Here is a 7,295-nt window from a genome sequence, read left to right as displayed (position 1 = left end):
TATGGTGAGGGTGACTGGGTTTAAATTCATGGTAGAAAGTAAGTAAGTTACATCATTGGTTTCTTCACATTAGGGAATTGAGATGAGTTCCTGTTGTTAAATTTTTTTTTTTAAATTAGAGAAATTGTGAGTTTACAAAATAATTATGAATAAAATACAGGATTCCCATCCACTTTGCATTGGTGCGGACCATTTGTTACAATTGATGGTAGCACTTTTTAATATTTGTACTATGTTTTAAGAGTACTAATGTGCTACAACTGATGAAAGATTATTAAAATAGTACTATCAACCATCCATTATTTACATTAGGTGTACTATGGAATAAGCATAAAAATAACAGGATTAGGGAAGCCAGGAGGAATTTGCAATTTATTTGTTTATTCGTATTTCTCGCACTTGGTATTGAATCTTTCCTGGAATCTCTACTTTCAAGACCTCTCAGAATCCAGAATCCACCATTTTGTGTGTGTGTGTGTTTTTGTGTTTCCATTTGTTTTGCTACTTTTCACTCATGGAACACATGGGAATTGAATGCTCGAAATTTAGATTGAGTAGCTGTCAAAAAGCAAATCCAGCTTTCTCACGAGGCTACTGTACACTTTAAAAAGCAGTTTCATTTCTCCATTTTGTAAAATATATTTTCATATTTAATATTTGGGGGAATATTCTGACTCTTTGTTAAAAAAGTATCTGAATCTCAAAAAGGTAGTATCAGGAAGAACATAAATTCTAAAACCAGAACTTGAAGCCAGAAATAATTTAAAATCTTCTGTTCTTCACCTCACACATTCATAATTAGACATTGATTTGGTGTGCCACCATTTCTCACCCAGTGATGGATTTAGGTGCTTTAGGCATTATCAATATATTAGTCTTAGAGATGGAGATTACATCTGCAGTTCAAACTTCTGTTCCATACCACCTGACCGATGAAACTCACCATATGTGTGAAACACTTATTTACAGTAAAAAATTGTTTCCCAATTGTCTATCTAATTATCATTGTGCTAAAACTCTAAGAGTCTGTATGTGAAATACCACTTTCCTATTTCCATTGGAACACTCAGCCTAATGTGATCTGAACTCCAGGCATTAGGAAGTAAAATGTTATAATAGAAAAGAATATTTGACCTTAATTACTAGAAGTTATGGTTCAAGTGTTAGCTTTGCTCCTAACTATAATCTTAGTGTAGTCGCTAATATCAGTTTCTGAGAATTAAAAAAAAAGAGCATTATATTCTTTCTATGCTTCTATAAATCCCAAGACATTGATGATTCTGACATCTGGACATGGTCTTAGCTCCCCTATGAGAGAGTGATCCTCCTTCCTAAGCCCCTAAGCTCAAAGACTCAGAGAAAGAATTCTCTTGAAGATTACTGTTACTGAACTTAAACCACATACTTTCAGAATGGAGAAGAACTGGGAAACAGGGCCACATTGTATCAGTACCTGCAATTTTGTGCTGGGTGCTGTGCTAAGACGTTCTCAACATGCCAAAAGTACCAATCCTGAGTAAGTCTCTCTCACTGAGCAATACGTGGATTCCCACACCAGGGACGAGAATCCACACATCCTCTGCTTGACTGGAGTCCACACCCTCCGGCTTCCTTCCTTCCAAAGTCTCGGGTTGCCCTCCAGCCAGACACTTGCATATTTCCTATCAGAACTTCCCGGGTGCTGTTTCTTGCTGTAAATTTACTCCCTCGATTTCTGTATAAATTCTAATAGCCCATAAATTGTCAGCGAAAATGACAGTTTCTAAATGAAGCCTTTCTCTGCTCACTTATCAGCGAGAGTACCCACTCCTCTGAAATTTCACGGCACTTCATTTATTCATTTATACTCAATTGCAGCTTTATGTCGTTTACCCCTTATACTTTAGTTTGTCTTTAAATTTCAAGAAAAGTTCCAGAAGAATTACATAGCTATATTGATAATAGTAATGATAGCTCATTTTAAAGGGTGAATATATAAATGATGTATTAGTATAAAATTACAAATATAAAATAAGTGTTAAAAAATTACATGTGGAGGATTGATATAAAATTGCAAAATTATATATAACTTTCAATAAATACTATAAAATATGAATAAACTATACACTTATGAATATTTTCTGTATTTATATTATACTTCAATTATGAGTTTTTATAAAGTTCATCTATAGCAACAAATACAAATAAATGCAAGAAAATTCAGTGACAAAATGGCCATCAAAATGTTTCAGCATCCTGGATCCCCAAGGGACTTTTGATGAGTGGAGATGCATTCTCACCTGCCAGACTTATAGTGTGGTCAAGAAATAAACATTTGTTTTTGCTGCAGCCATTAGGATGTTCAGGTTGGTTTTTTGTTTGTTTTTTATTTTTTTCTGCAGCATAATCTTGTCCATTCTGACTGATCCACTATTATACTTAAAATTACAACACTACTTGCCCATAGTCGTTGCCCATCTCCTTTGCTTTATTTTATTTTCATAACATATGTCATTATATGACCTATGTTTTCTCCTTTTTTTACTTTATTTTCCCTGCACTAGGAGGGCAAAATGTGCTTAGCTGACTGTCATTTATCCTGTAGCCTTAGCACTATGCCTGATACATAGTGCTAAGTAATTAATATCTGTTGATGAATAAATACAAGACTAATGGAAAATGAAAGTGAGAGAGTAAATTAGTCAGACTATTTGGGGAAGAATTTGATAATATCTCACAAAATTGAAGATATTCTTATCCTATAAACTAGCACTTCTATCCTAGGAGACTGTACAACAGTATAAATGGTAGCGCACTATAAATACTATTGTAAAACATGAAAAATAGGGGAGAAACCTAAACATTCATCTACAGGAAACTGGATATATAAATAGTCAACATTAATATTAACTTAAAAATACTTCAAAAATAAAACTGAAAGGAAAAGTTAGGTTGAAAAATGATCAGTGTGATACAATTTACCAAAAAACATACCACAATATATTAAATCTGCACACACATATTGTCAATAAAAATGATCAAATGTATAGGAAGAATATACACCACACAGTGGAAACAGGCTCTCTCTGATGACACTGAGTGGAAGGGATTCTAGCGGGGGGCACACAAGGCTTCAATGCCTCTATAATATATAGCTAAGAGTTTAAATATAGTAAATTAATTTTTGGAATTGAATATTGAATATTATATTACTGTATATATTTTCCTTTGCACATGCAATATTCTGTAATAAAATATTTTAAATAAAAATAAGAAATATGTATCTGGCGATTCTGAAGTCCATGCCTTTCTTCCTTTGAATGTCTTGACCCTGAAGATTTCTTGAGCTTCAGGTTGAGTTTGGCTTGCTTGAGTCAACAACTTAATAATGGGTAGCTTGCAAATTTTCGTTTTACATTAATCCAAATTTGAAAATCCAAGTTTATATTACCACATCCTATTCATTTCACATAGAATTTCCTATTTCAATATTACTGATGTTGTAATTATTTTTGGCTTACATGGTCAATTGCTATTCCAAATCTCTTAGACTCAAAGAATGTACTATGAACATTCCTTCCAGTTTCTCAGGTGGTATTTTTTTTCTTTACTGATTTCATTATATCTTTTATGAATATTGACTGGTTGTTTGCACTTTTACCTCTCTCCCCTTACAGACTTTACATACAATGCAAACTATTTTTGGAATAAGGACAATGTTTTTGTTTCCCTTTTTAATGCACAGAGTACCTTGCTGAAGTGAGAAAAATTTTAATGGAAAATTGAAAATAATAATTGTACTTTTCCTTGTGTTTATGCCAATACTTCACCATCTACTGAAAACCTAAAAATAAGTTGAGGGGAACAGAAGCCCAAGCCAGGGCTGCCTCCAGTCCCAGCTTCCTCTCCACCAGTCTGCATGGAGTTCTGAAATATGATTGTAAAGATCAGCTGGTATCTGACTGCCTTAAGAAAGCAACTTAGACAGAAATGATGATGGTGTCATTGAAAAGTGGAAGAAAGGAGCTCCAGTTTGAGAAAGCTGCCAAAATGCAATATACCAGAAGTGAATTGGGTTTTTCAATGGGGATTTATTAGGTTGAAAATTTACAGATATAAGGTCATGAAAATGTCCCAATTAAGACATCAACAGGATGATAACTTCTCTGAAAAAAAGACTTATGGCATTTGAGGTTCCTATGTCCATGGTGAGATCTTTAGAATAGGTTGTTTGCATGGAGATGTGACCCACCCAATTGTGGTTGGGACCTTTTTGATTGGATTATTTCCATGGAGATTCTTAATTCTTAGGGTGGGTCTTAATTCATTTTCTGGAGTCCTTAAGAGAGATCAGGGAGAGAGAGAGTTCAGAGCTGACACAGACCCAGACGCTTGGAGGTGCATACAAAGAGATATTTGGAGATACTAGTTAAGAGATGAAACTCAGAGTATGACCCAGAGAACCTAAGAGAGGAACCCCAGATGCTTAAAGAGAAACATCCTGGGAGAAACAAGCAAGGACGCACAGGAGCTGAGAGAGAAAAGCTAAGACAGAAGCCCAGAGATATTTTGGAGGAAGCAATGGAAACCAGAAGCTAAACCTGGGAAAGAAAGCCAGCAGACTCCCGCCATGTACCTTCCCATGTGATAGAGGACCCCAAATGCCATAGGCCTTTCTTCAGAGAAGGCATCATCCTGTTGATGTCTTAATTGGGACATTTTCAAGGCCTTAGAACTGTAAATTTTCAACCTAATAAATCCCCATTGGAAACCCCAATCCACTTCTGCTATATTGCATTTTGGCAGCTTTATCAAACTGGAGCTGCTTGCTTCCAGTTTTCAATGACACTGTCATCATTTCTGTCTAAGGCCTCATTGAAAGTACTTTTATCATCTGTATTTCTACCAAGAGTCTCTTCAACACAACCTTGGCCTTTCTGTCAAGCATCTCACAATTCCTCCAGCATATACAATTAATATACCATTTCTATATTTTTGGTATTTGCAATAGTAACACCCACTTTCCTGGTACCAACATCTTTTCTAGTATGCTAAATCTACTCCCAGAAGATACCGTAGAATGGGTTTGCTTTTAAGAGTTGGAATTTATTAGCTTGCAAGTTTACAGAATTGAGGCTGAGAAAAAAGTGTCCAAGTCAAGGTATCATCAGATGATGCTTTCTCCCCAAAGACTAGCCACTTGTGATCCTGGACTCCTCTGTCTCATGGCAGCACACATGGAATCATCTGCTGGTCTCTCCCTTCTCTTCTGGGTTTCCTTGCTTTCAGCTTCTTGCTTCTGTGTCTTTTCTCTCTTTATGTTTGAATTTAATTTTCTTGGAAAGTACCCCAGTAAAGGATTAAGACCCACCCAGAATGAGGTAGGTCGCATCTTAAGTTAAGATACTATTCACCAAGAGATCTTACTTAAAATAGGTCCAAACTCACAGGAATGCATTAACTTTAAGAACATACTATTCTGGGTACATACAGCTTCAAACCATCACACTGACCAAAGATATACAACAAGTTTAGAAGTATTCATACATAGAAACTACTGAACTCCAGTTAATAACAGCAAGTCTGCAGCATTTCACCTAGAGCTGCTTTCTTTTCTTATCTCCAGGTCTGTTGAGTGATAATTCAACAAAGTTGGAGCAAGTTATAAAAACTAAGAGTATTAATATTAGTAACTAGAGACGGCTCTTGATTGGGAATGTTATCAGTTATGTGGAAATCATAGTGTCATGTTACCAAAGATTAACAAAGATTAATGATAACTCTGTCAGTCTGAGGTTGTTAGCCTATTTGAGGCACACAACCTACCCAGAAATTTACAAGGAGTTATGGGAGATAAGACAGTGTTGGTGCTTGAAATATGTCCCTCACTGAGGGCGTGTTCAGGTTCCAACCTCTGGGCCTGTAGCTGTAAACCCATTTATAAATAGGATCTTTGAAGATATTGTTAGTGAAAATGTGCCCAAAGTGACAGAAGGTGGACCTCAATCCAATATGGCTGATGTTATGAGAAAAAGAAATTTTACATGGAAGGAAGAAGAATGTCAATGGAACCCAGAAGAGAAAGGAGAAGATGTCACCATGAGCATTGACATCTGACAGAAGAGCCAGTGAACCAGGATTTCCAGCAGCCAGCCATGAAATATCTTAGTCTTTAGAGAGAAAGCCTCACCTCAATACACCTCAACTTCTGAATTTCTCCTAGACTCTAAACCATGACCCATACATTCCTCCTGTTTAAGCCAACTCATTATATGGTAATTGTTGTAGTAGTTGGAAAACTAAAACAGTTTTTGGTATTAGAAAGTGGGCTGCAACTATGATCAATATTTAAAAATGCAGCAAGATTTTGTAATTGGGTAATGTGTAGAGGCTAGAAGAATTGTTACCTCCTTTATAGAAAAAGCCCAGATTGCTTTGAAAAGGCTGTTGTTAGACATAAGGATTCTAAGGGTACTTCTGAGGAAAACATGAATGTATTATTGGGAGTTGGAAGAAAAGTAAGCCATCCTCATGATAAAGTTGCAGGGAACTTGGCAAAATTCTGATGTCAGATTAAAGGGGGAAATTGTAAGCAATGAACTTGGGTATTTAGCTGAGATTTCCAAGCTAAATATGGAAGGTACATCTTAGCTTTTCCTTGCAGCTCATAGTATAATGCAAGAGGACAGGAATAAGCCGAGAATTAAATTCTTCCATACAAAGGAACCATCAAGTGATGATTTTGAAAATGTTTAACCCATCCAGATAGTTTTCTCTGGGACAAGGATGAGAAGTGACTCTATCAGAGACCTCCCTGAAGTTTTAAGAATGGACTCCCCAGGGAACAGTTTTCCATGTGAAAGTTTAATTGAATAATCCTTTGCTAACAAAGGTGTGGATGAACATGAGTGCAATCAGTCATTTCAGTAGAAGTTAACATTGGAAATGCAGTTTTCCAGGAAGGATCTTTGGAAAGTTCCATCCTATTATATGATGGTTTAGACCCTCTGAAAAGGTACACAAAACCTACAAGATTTTTGCAAGATTTCTATGACCAGTACCACTTATAGCCTGGAGCCAGAATGACAGAGAAGAAACAAATTGAAGGAAGAATAATTTCAAGGTCAGAAACATGGAAGCAAATAAAAAGTTAATACAGCTGAGGAAGGATGAACATTGTGGGGTTGGTGAGCAGTGCCCAGGAAGAAGGTGCATCTTTTAAAAAGCATTTTAAACAGGAGTGGTAGAATGTAGACAATAGTTTGGAAAAGGTGCTGGGGGCTCATATGTTTTCTATATTCCTTTACATTTAGTTT

The sequence above is a fragment of the Choloepus didactylus genome, chromosome 24 (assembly GCF_015220235.1).
Source record: "Choloepus didactylus isolate mChoDid1 chromosome 24, mChoDid1.pri, whole genome shotgun sequence".
Taxonomy (NCBI): Eukaryota; Metazoa; Chordata; class Mammalia; order Pilosa; family Megalonychidae; genus Choloepus; species Choloepus didactylus.
This window is presented reverse-complemented; position numbering follows the sequence as displayed.